The sequence below is a fragment of the Crotalus tigris genome, unplaced genomic scaffold (genome assembly GCF_016545835.1).
Source record: "Crotalus tigris isolate CLP2741 ecotype Arizona unplaced genomic scaffold, ASM1654583v1 scf7180000019422.807890, whole genome shotgun sequence".
NCBI classification, from domain to species: Eukaryota; Metazoa; Chordata; class Lepidosauria; order Squamata; family Viperidae; genus Crotalus; species Crotalus tigris.
The window spans coordinates 581,408-600,329 of NW_024097531.1; positions in this window are offsets into that span (position 1 = coordinate 581,408).

Consider the following 18,922-nt stretch of genomic DNA (forward strand, 5'->3'; position numbering starts at 1 on the left):
GAGTTAAACATTGCTTAAACATATAATTATATATTCCACATGAATTAGTGTTAATGGTAGAACAGAACAGTTTTCTTTGCTGTGTGTTTGGATTTGTGCTGTACAGAATACAGATTTTGATCTAAAAATGAAATATTGCTATTAGATAAACGACAATGGGAAAATCCAGTGTGAAGATCACACTGAAGAAACACTTTGATTGTAATAATCTGTACTAGCTACAAAATGGATTTTGCAGGATTTCAATTCACGTCCCAAGAACAGAGAGCCAATAAGATACAGCTGAAAAAGCTTGGCCAGCTTTTATAAATAATGTGTATGCTGTATCTTCAGGATGCACTGGAAAAGACATTTTAAAAATGGAGTTTAGCCATTTCATAACGTGGTTGTGCTCACAGTATCAAGGTGAACACTGAGCCCATAGAAAAATACTTCTGAGATTTTAAAAGCTATGAATGCATATAAGCATATGCAAAAATCTGTTTCAGTTTGTTGGATCTCTTCATTTCATCTCTGTTGCAATGACATGAATGCAGAATAATACTTTTGATTCATAATCAGCAAATCGATTCCAGGAAAGAAATGGACTTAGGGTCATTCAGATTAATAGTGCAAGGCCCCAGATGATTCAAGACTTGGCTATTTGACTTGCTGGATTGATTGCTCCAGATTGCATGCATATTTCTTCCTGAAATGTGGTTTCCCATGAGTTTCTAATATTTATATGCAAAATGCGGTGCATACAAATGATACTTTCCTGGAATACTCAGCAATGCCTATGATGAGGAGAAATGTTGGAATTTGTCTGATGTATATAGCATTTCACCAAAACCCTCCATTTAACACGTGCCAAGGAGACCTGCCACAAAATTGTATACCTCTTTCTGCAGGTTCCCTCTGTTTCAAAATCTCTTTAAGAATATAGGGAACTGCTTAATCTGATATATACAAAGTAATATTTTCTTCATCGCTGATGTGATTCTGGCTGGCATAAGCCACACTAGGTTGGTTAGCTAGACTAGAGCATGCATCCTGATCAGAAATGGTCCTCCTTTTGGTTTGGGCTATCAACTTTCACTAGGCCAAGGACTGCATTAAGTCTCAGTTACACTCTGGAGTGGTACGTTCAAAAATTATGGAGTGGGTCCATGGTGGAGGCTGTGGGATTCTGGATTGGGTGCATCAGGCTTTAGTTCAGATCCAAGCCAGCCTGAGTGGCTTTGAATTTTGGATCTCCTGGTTCTTGGGACTTTCCTTCTATCTTTTGTTCTGGATGAGGAAATACTGCCCCAAACTGTTCGGATCTGAAATCTGGAGGTCACCCCAGACTCATGGCTCCTGCTGGAGGAAGATGGCATCCATGCTTACGATGACTTTTGCACACTTTTTGGTTGTGCATCAGCTGTGCCTGTTGCTGGATTGGGGACTTGTGACTCCAGACTGGAGTATTGCAGTGTGTATTGCATGAGGCTGCCCTTGAAGAGCATTTGGAAGCTTCAGCTGGTGCAGAATACAGCAATACAAGCAGTTAACGGCATTGGTGTGTGTGTGGCATTGCTGCTGCCCTAAGCTGCATTGGCTTCCTGTGTGCATCTGGGTGCAATTCGTTACTTTTAAAGCCCTTCATGGCTTAGGACAGGGTTATTTACAGGATTGTCTCTCCCCAGTTGCGTCTACTCATTCTCTCTGGCCCTAGCAAGAGGGGCATAAGTAGGACCTATCAGCTAAGGCAGGCGTGTCCAACCTTGACAACTTTAAGAGTTGTCAACTTCAACTCCCAGCATGGTTGGCTGGGGAATTCTGGGAGTTGAAGTCCACAAGTCTTAATATTGCTAGGGTTGAACATCCCTGGGCTAAAGACTATAAGCTGATGGGATCCAGAAGGAAATCCTTTTCTGCCATATGTCCCAGGCTTTGGAACATCATTCCCTCCCAAGATCGGACTATCCCTGACTGCTGGCCTTTTACAGGACCTTGAAAACTTGGGTTTGTGCTTGTTCTGGGCCCTGGGTATATGAAGGAGCTTTGGTTTTGCTGATAGTTGTTTATATGATGCATGCATGCAATTTCTTTTGGTATTATATTTTTATGTCTTATCTATTTTATTGTAAGCTGCCTAGAGCAGACATGTCAAACACAAGGCCCGGGGGCCAGATGCGGCCCGCGAAGTGGTTTCATGTGGCCCGAGAAGCCATCCTGGAAACAGTGAGGGAACGGCCTCCCCCAGGCTGGCCGGGAGCCAATGTACAATTTTGTGGTGGCCAACTATGCTGAAACGCATTCAGTCTTAGCTCCACAAAGCCGTCTAGGTGCATGCTGGGGAGGTGTCACCCTTTGTGAGGAATGAAGAAATGGACCATGCCTTGGTGCTTGCCCCGGTCCCACCCCTTCTGCCAGAGACCCTCAGATCTGTCCCACTCCTGCCCAGGCCCCCACAGGCACCCTTGACGCGAACGATGTAGAGCTGGCCATGCCCACCCAGTAGGCCACACCTACTCCATCCACTCCCACCCAGTAGGCCGTACCCACCCTGGCCACACCCATATGGCACCCCGAGGGCAACTGCAATGCTGAAGTGGCCCTCAATGAAATTGAGTTTGATACCCCTGGCTTAGAGCCTCTCTCACGCACACACTTAGTTAACATTTCCCAATTGTGTATTTAATAATTTCTTCTTTCTCTTCCAATCAAAAGAAGAGTTTGGTCACAGGTCACTTAGAATATCTCTGTCTCTGGTTTTGATGTGTGAATATAGCAAAGGACATCGGGAAAGGGGGAACAGTCACAGAGAGCATGTTCCATAGTGCTGGACTGCCATTGTCACCTACTTTTAGTTTTGTTTGTACAGTCACACAAATTAGCTTGGAATGATCAGCTTTAATGATAAAAGTTGCTTGGTTCAGTATATGCAAAGCACAAAAATCACATTTGAAGGCATTTTGTATATGGTTAGAAGCACTCTTTCCTTTTTGGTCTTGCTCATACCCTACCAAGATATCACATGGAAAAGAGAAGCAGAAGCTGAAGCAGCAGGCTCTGCAACAGATGCCACATCATTCATTTGAAATAGTTTGGGTTAGCTTCTGGGTAGAGTTCAATGCAGCACTTTAATCTGGAAGTTAGCAGAGCATGGATGACAAATTCCTCCTATCCCAAAGAGGCACTTGGAGCTTCCCCGTCTGAATTTCATTTCTTCACCAGGAAGTTACAGCATCTTTTAAAGTTATCCAATTAATATTGTGCCAAAAGACAGCAATATGGACATGTTTTATAGCAATTCAATGGTGGCATTGTAATGGCATGAAGGCACTGAAAATTATTATAAGTCACTGGTGGAGACAAGACCTTGACTACAATTGCTATTCAGGAATAGATCCAAGGTATAAATTCCATTTTCAGAGATTGCAGCTCCACTCCAAGCCATCACTGCTATCAGCTTATTTCTACAATATTTTTTTTCTGCTTCTCAGCTTTTTTTTCTGTTCCATTTCCATTGAGTTTGATACTTCCTCATTTCTACTGCATTTCTCAATATCCTCAGCTAAAATACAATAACTGTTAATGGGAACAAAATAATGGTGGAACAAACATTTGATCATTGGATTTATAATTTGCCCAAATTGACCTAGGTTGTATTCTCCTTCACTTATTGTGAAGCATCAAAGCAGATAAGAGATTTAATAGAAGGAGATAAATATATTTTATTCTTATAGGAACAACCCTAAATTAGTGCAGAAAAGAAGGCATGGCCAACTTTGGTTGCCATCTTGACTTTTTTTGACCCCCCAGTGGACATCCTTGCTTCAAGTAAAGCTCATGCTGAGATACAATACCTGGTCTTCCACCCAGCAAATCAGCATTTGTAGCTGAAATAACCCTAGGCTTTTGAAATTGCCATTGTTGTTGCAACGGTGATGTTTTTCTCACATACTGAAAGGGGATAAAGCGAAACCCCAGGACAAGGCAATCACACTGCCTGCCAAGATGACTTTCTGCTGACTCAAGGATGGGTGGATAACCCTTTAAGACAAGACCAGGGAACGGCCCAGGGATAGAAAGCTATTTGATTGGGAGGGGAAAGCATTTCCTTTTGTTCCTCGCAGGCTATTGCTGAATCATTGTAATTGCTTTTTTAGAAAATAGAAATTATAACTGAGTCATTGATGGCTTGTTTTGAAATTATGATATAAACAGGCTTAGTGTCAATGCTACCAAAGGGGTAAGCTTCCTCCAGGAGAAAAATCTTCAGGATCGGTTCGCTAAATATATTGTCTTTCAGAGAAATGTGTGCTAAAATGTGTGGTGAGTGATAGGACCCCAGTGTTTCATTGGTATTTAGTGGATGTATTGTTTTTATGTGTATGTTTTAAATTTTTGACATGGATATTGTATAGCAGTGGTGGCAAACCTATGGCATGGGTGCCAGAGGCATCACTCGGAGCCCTCTCTGTGGGCACACGTGACATTGCCCCAGCCTTACCTTCCCTCGTGACTCCCTCCTCTCCAGCAGCCCTCCTGAAAGAGAGTCAACCTCGAGCACGGCCCACACGGCGCAACACAGCCAAGGACATGGCAGCCAGGCAGCATAGACAAGACTCTGCCCTCACACCCCATCATGCAGTTGATGCTGCAGGGCGCGGGCAGAGGGTGTGGCCACCATAGCACTGCTGGGCTGCCTGGGCGATCTGCCGTCCTGTGGGCAGGCGGGGTGGGCTTGGGGGGGCAGAGCGGGGGCAGGGCAGGGGGGTGGAGCGAGGGCAGGGCCAGTTTTTGGGCACTCGATCTCTAAAAGGTTCACTATCACTGTTGTATAGGATGGCTTTTAGCTTCTGTTCTTAGCCACTGTAAGTATTCAAAAGTCTATGGTAGGTATAAATTTGAGAAATAAGTAATTAAATTCTACCCCACAAATTGTTTTGCCCTTTCAGAATGGTTTTATGTGTGTTTCCGCTGGGCATGGTTTTTACATTCTCCTATTAGCAGTCTTCCAATATCTATGGGGCTGCCACAAAGAAGAGGGCATCAACCTAGTCTCCAAAGCCCCTGAAAGCAGAACAAAAAGCAATGGGTGGAAACTAATTAAGGAGAGAACCAACCTAGAACTGAGGAGAAATTTCCTGACAGCTAGAACAATTAATCAGTGGAACAGCTTGCCACCAGAAGATGTGGATGCTCCAACGCTGGAGGTCTTAAAGAAGAGATTGGACCTTCATTTGTCTGAAAGGGTATAGGGCAGGGGTAGGCAACCTTGGCTCTTTTATGACTCGTGGACTTCAACTCCCAGAATTCCTGAGCCAGCCATGCTGGCTCAGGAATTCTGGAAGTTGAAGTCCACGAGTCATAAAAGAGCCAAGGTTGCCTACCCCTGGTATAGGGTCTCCGGCTTGAGCTAGGGTTGAGCTAGAAGACCTCCAACATTCCTTCCAACTCTATTATCCTGTTGTCTATTAAAATATCATGAAGAGAGAAGAGATTGTCAACCAAATAACTTTTGCTAGGCTCTCCGTGTCAGTAATTATGGATCAATTTTTGCAGCTTAGTGTGAATTAGATGTAGTCTTTTCTACCGCTTGACTTTGATTATCTTGGAGAGCAGAAGACTCTTTCTTTGTAAAAGAAAATGAAACAAACTGGCTTTTCAACTCTTTCTGGAGCATGGCTGTCAACTTTGGCCAATTTCTTTCAGAAGGTGCCACAGGTGAAAGAATCAGAAGCAAGAACAAGCAAGAGTCAGAGGCAGTCCAGTGCAAGGGAATCTTGCCTTTTTCTTTTAGCGACGGCATTATACCCAAACCTGACAGGTACAGCTGCAATCCAGATATTTGAAGATACCTCCCTGCACTTATTTTTTTTTCCCTTCCAATTTTACTCTCCATTTCTTTCACCAGTTTTATGCCTTCCTCTCTCAGGGAAAGGAATGAGGAGAAATTCCCTCATTCACTCTATTGGATATGTTCCAAGGTTTCATTCATGTCTACTTTCATCGCTTCTTTCTTTCAGCTCAAAAAACTTGTATCCTTTTAAGCTGCTTTGTAACCAGCCGCTCATGTCTTTTCCAGAGAGAGTGTCATGGTTCCGATAGATGAAACCCATCAAAAGAACTTCAAGGCAAAAATTCTTCCTTAAAGAACATTTTATTCAGGAAACAAAGTATCGGCACTACATAGTTGAACCCAAAAACCAAATTCCCTTCCCCTGGATACAAAGTAACAAAGTGCAATTCCCACCCCCAATAAGCTGTCATAAATCACATTCTCCAATTAGCCTAAAGCACGAGCTTTCTCCCCAGTTCCTCAGCCCGCCAAAACGTTATCAGTTCGTCCTTGGGTTCCCACAAAGCAGCGTTATTATTATGGCTAGCTGAGCTCGAGCATTTATCTCAACCCCTCCCTTCTGCACCTGTTAAAAGCAAAGAGAAAATGGCTGCAATTTTCATCAGTTGTCAGAGCAGGAACATCCAATGTTTACAACGTTGACAGAGAGTCCCTGAGCCATCATATTTTAAGTTCTGCTTGTAATTTCTCGTAAATACTATAAATGCGGCTCATCCAGAAAATATAGTTTTCGATGGATGTGATGCTTCTCCAGATTAGATGTATCCAGGGTGTAAATACTAGGTTCTGAATAGAGGAAGAGATCCATCTGTAGGCAAAACAATAAACAAACAAAAATCACAGGTATTAGTGCTGAATTCATATCAGTATAATTAATCTGAGTGCTTATTCCTTCTCTCCCTCTCTTCCTATTTTCTCCAAACAATTTATCATTAAAAGCATGTCATATTCACTGAGAAGGTGACAACTGATGAGGATACACACAGATGCATGACAGCATGTGATGCGCATGTGTGCGTGCACACGCGTGCGCACACACACACAGACTTGTCTAGATTCTCAGTCATCTGTCATGGTTGTGCCAAAGGTGCTTTTTCAAAAGGCATCCTTGAAAATGTTTCACTTTTCATCCAAAAAGTTTGGATGAACTGAAAAACAGAACTAAAGAAGCTTCTTGGATGAGAAGTGAAACATCTTCAAGGAAAAACAAAGTCCAGTTGCCTGTCAAGAAAGCACCTTTGGGACAGACACACAGAGAGAGTTTTAAAAATAAATTAATGTTTACTGAACTTTATCTTTTTACAGTTTCAGTTCAGTTCCATTCTGAGCTGCAGAAAACTGAAACTGTGGAATTTACTTCTCGAAGTGTGATTTCTCTCTGAAACATGCTGAAATTCATATGAAATAAGTAGCAGTTACACAGCTTAATGTAATGATTTCTGCCCCCAAATACTCATAAGTGCCAATCATAAGAGAGCTTTGCAGTTTACTGGGGAGGGGAAAATGCAGGCCTGCCTGCGTTTTTTTTCTACATCATAACACCACGGTGTGAAAATAATCTTCGCCCACTGAGTTCTGGAAACGGAGTTCTCTCCTTTATTTTTACATTACCGCCCGTGGCACTTGGCTCTAGCTCAGATCTAATCTATGGCTGATTGGATGGCATCCAGTTTTTAAAACAGTTTCCACTATTTTAAAGAGAAAGGGACTGTAGACTGAGCCTTGACACTTGTTTATTTCAATATACAAAACTGATCAGGAGAGAAATCTTTGCTGTTGAATTATACTACATGTTGCTTATACCAGCTTCTCTAAAGACAGGCAATTCCGGTGATCAGGGTGCATGTTTGGGCTTGACAGAAGCAGATCCTGGACTAGCTGCATGGTACATCTGTCCCGCCTGACTTTTTAACCAAGGAGTGTTAGTTTATTGCTAAGCTTGAGGATAAAAGAAGCAGAGATGGAAAGCTGGCGCTTGGCGGATACTGCTGTCCTTCTAAGTACATTCAGATGTCTGTTGATGAAGTCCCATGCTTTGTTTTCAGCTCATTTCATCTTCCTAATATGATGCAGGTTTTTATTATGTAAAACAATATCAGTGGTAGAATACTGTAACAGCAACAGCAACCAAATCCAAAGCGTTTACATGATAATTCACAGAACATCCCTCAGATGGATAGTTAGCATCATCTATACATGCTGTCAGAAGTAAGTCTTCATTCTGGTTCATCCAAGCCGGGAATAAATAAGCAACATGGTGACTGCTTTGGGAAGAAGGTTACAGTTTATTGAAGAAGCAGGAAGATGGTCCTTGCAAGAAAGAGCAGAGGAGAGGAAAGAGAAGTTGAGCACATAGGTAGTAGGTTTTTATATCCCCTCTAGCCTTGTTTGGAATAGTTTCCTGTGTCATGAACCTTGGGGCTGTTTCTGAGTGTTTGTCTAGGCCTTGATATCTGTGGTTTAATCCTATTATCATATCCTGCTTCCCAGGTGATGGGGCTAATGACTCCTAGAGTTTGGGTGGGGCATGCAGATTTTCTCTTTGTCTTCTTGAGTGCTCTGGCTTCAATTTTCTGATAGTTTTACATCTGCATTTGTATGGGGCTAGCTCTTGCTTGGGGCAGAGAGATAGATTTGGGGCCAGGTTTGGTTTCTGCTTTTCAAAAAATACTTTTAAAAATCCTTTTGGTGAAAAATATATTTTCCTTCCCTTTTAATATTTCCTTCTCTGGGCTAACTTCCCTCAATGCTTCTTATCTAACAATTGTTGCCTTGGATAATAATTGCTTTACAGAAGTTTTTGTCAGGTTCTTCAAATCCTTTGCTGATATCCTCAGCTGTCATGCTCATATTGCTGCCTGCAAGATGTTAGTCCAGTAAGATGCATCGCTTTTCCACTGATGATTGTCTGCCTCTTGTAGAAGAATTAGACCGAAGCAGCTGCATTTGAGTCCCAGTTTGGTAGAGTGGCTTCTCAAGACTGATGCTTCCAGGAGGTCTTTATGGAATGTCTCTGGACTGCCAGGCAGCTGTGGGCCTGGCTTCCATTCTCAAACACACTTTATTTATTGCAAGGGGGGGAGTGTTGTGCACATCTGGGGGTACAAACTCTCAATGAGCAGTGGGTTCCATAGACATCATCTGAGTTCCTGGCAGCCACTACTAGGGGGCGGCTGGGATTTTAAGCCCAGAGTTTATCATAGTTTATATATTGTGATGATTTTATGCATTAATTCATCAGGTTTCTATGCAACAGAGATTTTTTTTTCCTGGTCAGGGGACTGTAATGTGCATAAGCTGAGGTTGCTTTGTGTAATAGATACAATGTTGCTGAACAGAGGCCTATTGTATTTGGTAACAGAGACTAGAACATAGCTAGAACATAAATTTTATTTTTTGTTTTTGAAGACAAACCAATCGTTCCATTGTATTCCCTACAATTCATAGGATATTAAAGTATGAAACCACACAGATGCCAACAGGGATGTCCACAGTAGAGCTAAAAGAAGTCAAGATGGAAGGTATGTGCTTGATGTTCTGCTCATTCTTCATTGAGTTGTGTGACACATATTTTTTTTTTTAAAAGTAAGGCTAGAATTGCACGGTTGAAGCCCCCATCTTGACTTTTCTGATCTCATCTTGTACTAACTCCGGAAGGCAACAGGTGGAAGAATGCCCTTGATGCTTTTGAGAATAACACCATCCACGTAGCAATTCTGCTTTCAAATGGTCTTAATTCAAAAAAGCAGTTGTTTGCAGAAGGATATTAGAGCATTGAGAAAGATGTCAGGCACAGGTAGTCCTTGACTTATGATCACAATTGAGCCCAAAATTTCTGTTGCTAAGTGAGATAGTTGTTAAGTGAGTTTTGCTGCATTTCTTGCCACATTTGTTAAGTGAATCGCTGCAATTATTAAGTTAGTAACACGGTTGGTAATCTGGCTTCCCCATTGACTTTGCTTGTCAGGCGATCACATGACCTTAGGTCACTGCCACTGTCATAAATATGAGTCAGTTACCAAGCATCTGAATTTTTATGACGTGACCATGGGGATGCTACAATGGTCGTAAGTGTGAAAAACGGTCATAAGTCACTTTTCACAGTACCATATTGTAACTTTGAACAGTCACTAAACAAACAGTTATAACCAAGGACCACCTGCAATATCTTTTCAGTCTAAAACATGATATTCAAAGCTGTAAGTGAATTACAACTCACTTGATCGGATGTTGTTGTCAAAAAAATATACATTATTTATGACTCTGAATAAAATTAAATGGCAGCCCAAGGTCTGAAGGCTGCTTATCGTCTCCTAAAACTGTTGGGAGACATAATTCTTAATTGTAATTCAGAAACTGAAGCAGGCATTACAGTAAGGAAGCTTAGCATGGATTGTACCATGTTAATAACCTGTCTATAGGAAAGGTTTACTTATTTATTGTCACCTCAATCCTATCTTACTGCTTTCCATCCTGGCAAAAAGCCACAATTTCACTTACCTACATTTTTGGAATACTGAATTGATGCACACAAAGAAGTTATCCCCAGGTTTAAATAAACACAAGTAAAATGCTTGACAGGTCTCGATATTCTCCAGGTTGATGGTCGGACACAGAGGAAGTAGCTGTTGAATGCTACTCATCTTGAGTATATAAACCAACCAGTTATTGAGCAAAAATCCCTATGTCATTCGCAGGATAAAGAGCCGTAACAACTGTTGAACAGTAGAGCTGTGTGGGAAGTTTAATGTAACAAAGTAATAGAATACAAAACAAAAGAAAAAGCAACCTCCCCACCCTAGATATATTAAACAAAATTGTAGTTAGGGATTTGTATAATAAACATGAGCTGAAAATAGTTGTGCATGAGGGTATGATTGTGTACGAGTGTGTTCAACCCAGAGTGCTGCCTTTTAATAAATTGGTCCGTTTATTCATCTGCACTAGTTTTGCTCAATCTTAGAAACTTTAAGGTGTATGAACTTCAAGCTGGCTGAGGAATTCTGAGAGTGGAGGTCCACACATCAAAGTTGCCAAGGCTGAAAAATCACTGCTCTAGGTCAATACTGTTAAATTGGACCAATAACAATTCTTCAAATTTCAGAAGAGAACTCTGCATTGAGGTTTCAGGGATTGAACATGGCTTTGCTACAGTAGAGAAGATCTCAGATCCAATCTATGATATCTCCAGCTGGAAAGACTCTCTTTCATTCTGGGGGCTCCCCATCCGTGGATGTCCCATTTTGTAACCATTCTTCTTACACAATTTCATTTTGAAATACTAAGGATAATAGTCAAAATGTTCTACGACATGTCATCAGGTCACCATAAAATGGTAGAACCTCTCCCGCAAGCAGTCCAGATTTGTTTCACGCTAGAATTATATCATTTTATATTTTTTTATTGTTGATGTCACTGAATGTCAACTGTAGAAATTCAGCCTTAAGCCAGGCATGGTCCTGTATACTATATTATTGAATGATAGGATGGTTCTGAATAGTAAGCAATTTGCCTGATTTTTTTTTCTAGGAGAAAAGTTCAAAATGTTAATAATAATATTTTTGTTCTTTAAGCCTTGCAACAGATTTTCCCCCACATATTTACAACATTCAAAAATGTCTGTATGTTATATTTTCTATGTTTTATTCACCAGCATCTATTTCTTGCATTTCAAGATACATTTCAGTTGTGGAGTACTGGAAACAAAACAGGAAGTGCCTTTTAACTATCTTTTTCCCCCTGAAATCCAGGCTCACCTTTTCAATAACTACTGTATAATAAAGGTTAATTTGGATGTGTAAGGCCTTTTACTGGCAGCTTAATCACATTTTGGAGGAAAAAATGGCATGACTGGCTGGAGAATTCTGGGATTTGAAGTCCACATGTCTTAAAGTTGCCAAGGTTGGACACCCCTGATTCAGAGGATTTATGAATCCAGTTTATTTTGATAACATCTTAAGAGTCACACTGGTTCTCATTTTTTCCTCTATTTCATGGGTGTCAAACTCGCCATGTCACGTGACGTGTTGCGACGTATTGCGACTCTTTTTGCATTGCTGGCAATGGGGTGGGCTCGGCTTCGGTATGATGAAACCGGCCCATGGGCCAGCAGTTTGATACCCCTGCTCTATTTATTTAATTTATTTTTGTATCTCTTCTTACATCCAAGCCATTTTGAAACAGAATGCAGTCTAAAGGAATCACTGGAATATAAAACATTAGATAAAATTAAATATTCAAAGATTCTTGACTTCACCCTTTTGGCAGTTGCTCTTGTCTCTGAAGTTCTCTTTTCTAATTGAAATATAGTGGCCCTACCCAAAATTTTATAAGTTTAGATCGATTGTGTCATTAAAATAGTCTACCATTAGGAAGGTTTTTACCTCAAAAAAAAAAAAAAAAACAACCTCCCTCCAAAACCCTACCCCATTTCAAAATATTGTAAATTATGGTAAATATTTATAGTTCTTGTTTGATTCTTTTTCACAGAATTCATAGGTAGTGTGAATGGTCGAGTTTTAAAGCTATATATTCAAAATTCTCCTTTTGCTCTGATTTCTTTCTTTGAAAGAAAGTTGCTTTCAGATCATGTTGCGATCAGAACAGAAAACACTTGGAACAACTGTTTTGCATTATTTTTCTATTATTTTTGCAGCTGGTATGTTATTTCTCTCCTTAACGACACAGTAGGAGTAAGTAAATTTGACAACATCTTGCTCTAGCCGTTCTTATTGCCAAGTATTACAGTTTTCTACTATTGTTCTTTCAAGTTGTATGAGAAAAATTGGACAATATTTTTTGTCATGTCAGCATTGTCCTTCCACAAAACTCCACAAAAATAACATAAGGAGGGAGACTTAGTGCACACCTCTTCTTTCAAAAGCTCTCATTTAACAGAAAAATGTAGCAGAATACAGCCCAGATTCTATTCTTGCATTTGTATAAAATGCAACAGAAAACTACTTCTGCACATACTTACAGACCTTGATGACAAGCTCTGACAGCTATCTTTTCAAACCCCCCCTTTTTTGAAAAAAAACCCAACAAATCACTTTGAAAGAGAATCTCAATAAGCCTAAAAGTAAAATATGTATCATAAAGCCAGGTGATGGATTAATATAGTCCATGTAGGATTTAAATTGTCATCCATGCTAATAAACCATCAGTCAAGAAAGATTAGCCGAGCATTGTGAAAATTCTCATCCAAAAAAAGCATTGAGAAGCAGAAAAGTGTGCTGTCTAATTTCATATCAACACGCTGGCCCATAAAGTCAAGCCAACAGAGAGAAAAGTCCACATAGAAGCTGCTTAATTGTTGAGTTACAAGTTGAGAGGCAACAAAAGCAGGCTTTTAAGACGTCAATGCATTCAGCTAAAATCAACTTGTCTTTTGTCAACCGGCATTAAAAAAAGGAATGAAAAAAAGCTTGCAGTATAGTTACCCCCCCAAAATATTCACCTTCCCTGGCTAGGAGAAGAAATTTCACCTTTTCACCATCTTAATCCATATATGTTTAGAGATATTTGATACTTTTGCTCATGGGTTACATGCCGAGCCCTTCACAAATGTTTTGTCAGTTAAGTGGTCGGACCGCTAAAGGGACCAGCCTTTGGCAGCTTGTGAACTTCTTGACAGGAGCTGATTTCATTTAAATGAGCCTAGGCTGGGAAATGAGTGTGCGTTTTCCCCAAGTTTCAATTTGCACAACAGTCAGTCATTGTGGAAACATTGCATTGATCGATCGATCAATCAATCAATCAATCAATCAATCAATCTATCCATCAATCACACCCTTTCCCAAACTACTGATCTACAGGTAGTCCTTGACTTACAACTGTTTGCTTAATGATGGCTCCAATTAAAGGCAGCCTCAAGAAAAGGTGCCCCTTGATCATGTGATCGCCATTTGCACTCTTTCCCCAGAATGTTAATGCTTTCTGCTTGGATTTTGATAGGGAGAAGTCAGAAAATTGGAACAGACAATGGAGGCAGAATAGGAATCAGCAATTGGGTCGGCAAATTTAACAAATTTCTGTACCAAATTTCTCGCCCTAAGTGACCCCTGGGCAGTTTACAAATAAAATCCATAAAAAGAGACATAGTTAAAAAAATATTAAAAGCAGAGTTAAAAACTTAAGAATTATAAAGGATAAAAATGGGGAAGGGGCACACCTGAAGCTATCAACCAACTCTAGGGTTTCATGCCACTCTTCGATTCCCCATGCCAGTTGGCAGAGTTAGATCTTGACACATTTCCAGGAGACCAGAAGAAGCAGAGTCTGCCTCACCTCTAAAGGTAAGATGTTTCATTGGGTGGGGGCAGCAGCAGAGAGAGCTCCCTTCCCAGATCTCGCAAGCCAACATTCTTGGATGGGATCTGCAATATATTCTCCCTGCTTGACCAAATTGGACCAAGATAGGGACAAGATAATAAGGCCTTGCCATGAAGGGCTTTAAAGATAATAACAAACACCTTGAATTGGACCCAGAAGCAGACCTGCATCCAGTGCATCTCAGGTAGCAGAGATGTTACACGTACACTCTGGGGGCATCCCAAACTGCTCATACTGCCACATTCTACACTAGCTGGGGCTTCTGGATACTCTTCAAGGGTAGCTCCTTGTCGAGTGCATAGCAATAGGTCACATGGGTGATGACGGAAAGAATTGGAATTTTTGTTTTCTGCTGACTTAAGGATGGGTACTTCAACAATGGAGAAAGGCCCTTTGTGGGCTCCTTGGACCTAAGACTATTTTTTTCAGTTGGAGGAAGGAGAAGGGGAATCCTATAGAGAAAAAGCATATAAGTGAAGGTTGTTCTACTTACACAGAGAATGGGAAAGCAAAGAGAGAAGACTTTTCTGTTTCATAATACTTTAGTACAGAGTGTCCAACCTTGGCAATGTTAAGACTTGTGGACTTCAACTCCCAGGATTCTTCAGCCAGCCCGGGGTCTTAAAGTTGCCAAGGCTGGACACTGCTGCTTTTTGAAGCTACCCAGAAAGGGTGCTATTGTACTCATGCCTTGTCTATCAAGATAGAAGCAAGCTGGCTGGTGGAACAGAAAGTCCTGATTTATCAAGCACTTCTGTGCAATTCTAAATTAACCCTTTTATGCAAAAAAAGGAGAGGGAAAAATGCCTGGATGTAGGGGCCATCTAACATAGCCTGCCTCAATGGAGAGGCAGGGTTCCTGTCAACTTATGGTAGCTGACCCTGTGGAGTCCTGACCTTCTCTGAGCTTAGTTGTTTTCTTGCAGGCATTTCATTACGTGACTAGGTAACATGTTCAGTGCTAGTTACAAGGCTGATAGTGCTAATTATGACGTTAAGATGACCCTGGAAGGTGAGCATTGCACCATGCTGGAGAGGGCTGGCAAGGTGAGTATTTTAGGTGCATAAGCACCCATTCCTCTCTGTGTGAAGAACATCAACCTTGGAGGTTGTCATCCAGGTACATTGTTCACCTTTCACCAGCGCAGCATTCATCTTCCCCCCCCCAATGTGTATATTAAATAGAATAATGTCAAAAGCAGACCTGTTGTCACAATTCACATCTCTTATTTTTTCTTCTGCACAGCTGCTGACATTCTTTTCAAATCCCCTCCTCAACTCACCTGTGTAAACATCAAGGTACCTTTTTTCTTTGTTCGGTGTGTGTATGTGTGCATTAGGAAAGCAGAAACGGGCCACCCCTTAGGTCAGAATACTGTAAAGATTTTCCAGAAAGCAACAACGACAGAATTACAGGTTTCTCCCAGGATGCCCCTCCAATTTCAGAAGAATGCCTTGGGAAGACACAATGGGATCTAATTTACTCCACAAGCCAAGCCATAGTTTTCTTAAATTAACCTCAAACAAATCCCATTAGATCGTGGGCCAGCCTACTTGGACAACTGGAAAGCTTTGGTAGTGTGAGAGAGCTCATTCACGCAACCATCAAAAGATTACAAGTAATTATAACTAATAAGTAATACACCAATATGTTAATGTTATTATGATTAATTAGCAATATATTAGTAATATATTAAGTATGGTTATTTTATATTAATTATTATGATTGAATATGTATATCCGGACAGGTTTACTTGCTAAAGCGTTGACTTGTTGTGGGGATAACCCCACTATTATACCTATCCCTTCCCCTGGTCTAACCCTTTTTGTTTGTCACTCCTTGTTACACCACCATTGACCCCACTTCCCCTTTATCCTTATAAAATCTAATAAAATCTCTCTCTCTCTCTCTCTCTCTCTCTCTCTCTCTCTCTCTCTCTCTCTCTCTCTCTCTCTCTCTCTCTCTCTCTAAAAGATCACAGAGATCACAGAAGGAAGGAATAGTGATAGTGAAGCTTCCTGCTCACATTTCAATTGGTTTGTGTGACGCCGAGAAATTATCTGGGATGGAGAGAGAAAAGAGTGGATCTTACCACAATGGCAAAAATGCCTTTGGGAAGCCCACCATAAAAATCTTGTGTACTCTCTGAGCGTGGCCCCCACAACCTGGAAAGTACAATGCAACAATTTGTTGGCTTTGCCTGAAGCTCTCCTCTCCTCTCCTGAAGCCGTACAGATTTACATCTGAGCGGCATTTACATTAATGCCCCTATGACACACTGTTCCCGAGACACACAAAAAAAGAAGTAGAGTGGGCAGGTGGTGTCAGAGGAGATTCATTCATGTGGACAAAAATGCCAGCAAGAAGCAAACATTAAAAAAAAAAGAAACCAAGAGGGGCTGTCACAATGAAGAGGGCATCAAGCTATTCTCCAAAGCACCTGAAGACAGGAAAAAAAGAAGCAATGAATGGAAAGTTGTCAAGGAGAGATCCAATCTAGAACTAAGGAGAAATTTCCCGACAGAAAGGTGAAAGGTAATGCCAAAATGATTTGCAGAAGAGGGACGAAGAAGCTCTTTGTTGGAAACCCAGAAAAACTGATAGCTTTTCCTTGCTTGGGTGAAGAAGTTGCACAATCATGAAGTTAGCATATTTGAACCTTGTTTGTAACGCATAAAAATTAAAAAGAAAATCACCTGACTTCGCCTCTGACATAATGTGCAGTGAAGCGTAACAAGGTTTACACACACCTTGTAGCTGACACTGGAGGCTGTTGGCTTAAGAAAAGAACACTGTTCTAACACTGAAATGGCCAAGGAAGTCTTAAAGCTGCCTCATTCCTGGGATGGGGTCAAGAGGAAGGCAATGACGTAGGGACAAAGCCAAAAAATAGATACTGCCAGGGTATTGTTATGTTCATGTGGGGAAAGGTCCTACAGTTATAGAGCGAGTCAACTTCATTGGGACCTTCTCTCAATCATCTTCTTTCATGTTCTTTTTTAACAGTAAAACATATTTTAAAATGATGACTAGGTGCATCTTCATCTTCACCCATTTAAGAGGGGTTCAAAAGCATTTTGATGTGTTGTTTTTATGAAACACTTCCTTGAGTTGAGTAGGACTTCTAGTAACTTCATGGACGTGTATGTTTGCCATGGGCTTCTTTCAGGATCTTTCTTCTAACTTTCATGTCTAGGTAACAGATAGAAAAATGAAAAAAATCTGGTCTAGGTGATCTCTTATCCCTGAAAGGTATAATAGCATGTGCATGGAGACCCCTGCCAGTTAAAGAATATGAAAGGAAGACATCCTATAGATCAGGAGTCCCCAACCTGTGGGCTGTGGCCTGGTACCAGGCCGCGGCCTGTTGGCCACCGGGCCACAGGAATGGCTGGTGAGTGCGTACTCGTGTGCACGCATCCCGCCTCACGCTAGCGCTGCCACGTGGGCGCTAGCGGCCAGTTTGTGCATGTGTGTGTGCTCTAGTGGCCCATTTGTGCATGCGTGCGGGGACCAGTGCCACTGCCAGCCCTGCCACAGGTGTGTGCAGCCCACTTGCTTATGCGCACTGATCCTAGCGCTGTTGTTGTGTATGCACCCCTTGCGCATGTGCATGTGTGCACATGAGTGCACATATTTCCCTGTTTCTCCCTTTCCCTCTATGCTGCCAATGCGGGAAAAGTTGAGGAGCTCTGCTATAGGTAGGCCATGACTTGCCTTAAACTATTATTTTAAATTCCATTCTGGATTGTTGTCCTGCAACATAAGGGAGTGCCATCAACAAGTTCCCGGATCAACAGTGAAAAGCTGGCTGATTAACTATTATAATGTAAAAAAATCAAAGTTTCTAAAATTGTGCCCTAAACCTGCCTGAGAACATCCTAATCAGAGCACTTCAAAAATTTTAACTGAATCATGTTGTTGTTGTTTTTTAAAAAAAGCATAGTGCTACATGATTTTAGCTTGCCATGTAGTTCTATAAAAGAGAGTATGGCCTACAGGTTTTTGTTGAGAGATGAGTGCCAGTTTGGTATAGTGGTTAAGGCATCAGGCCAAAAACTCAGAGGCCTAGTAATGCCTTAGGCACGGAATCAGCTGGGTGATCTTGGGTCCATCACCTTCTCTCAGCCCTAGGAAGCAGGCAATGGTAAACCACTCCCAAAATCTTGTCAAAAAAAACTGCAGGAACTTGCCCAAGTAGTTGCCAAGAGTCAAGAATGACTTGGAGAGAGAGAGAGAAAGGGAGGGAGGGAGGGAGGGAGAGAGGGAGAATCTGAGTAGCAAACAATTTATTATATGTTATATGCCTTGGGTTTTGTTTTTTTTTAAAACAGTGTTCGTAAAAAGAAGAAAAGCATCCCTGGAAAATTGTAATTAGATGAATTATAGGGAAGGATTTGAATCCTTTTCCTTCTAAATTACTCTAAGGTGTTTTCATTATGCAGGATGATTACCCTTCTGAAGATATATATGTCAAATAAGAATGGCTGGTTAAAAAAAACCCCAACTCTCTACCATCTTTTTCACATTAAATTCATTCTAAATTCTTTGCTTCTGAAGTGTTTTATTAAAAATAAATGCATGGGAATCACTCTCATTGATCGAACTCTTGGATTAAGCTAATAATCCATATCTTTAAACAGTTTATAGACATGTAGCGGTAAAGAAAAAAAAATCAAGCTATGTCCACTAATCTCTTTTTAGAGTGCTGTAAACTGAAAATATAGGAAAAGAAAAGTCTTCAGTTGTATTTG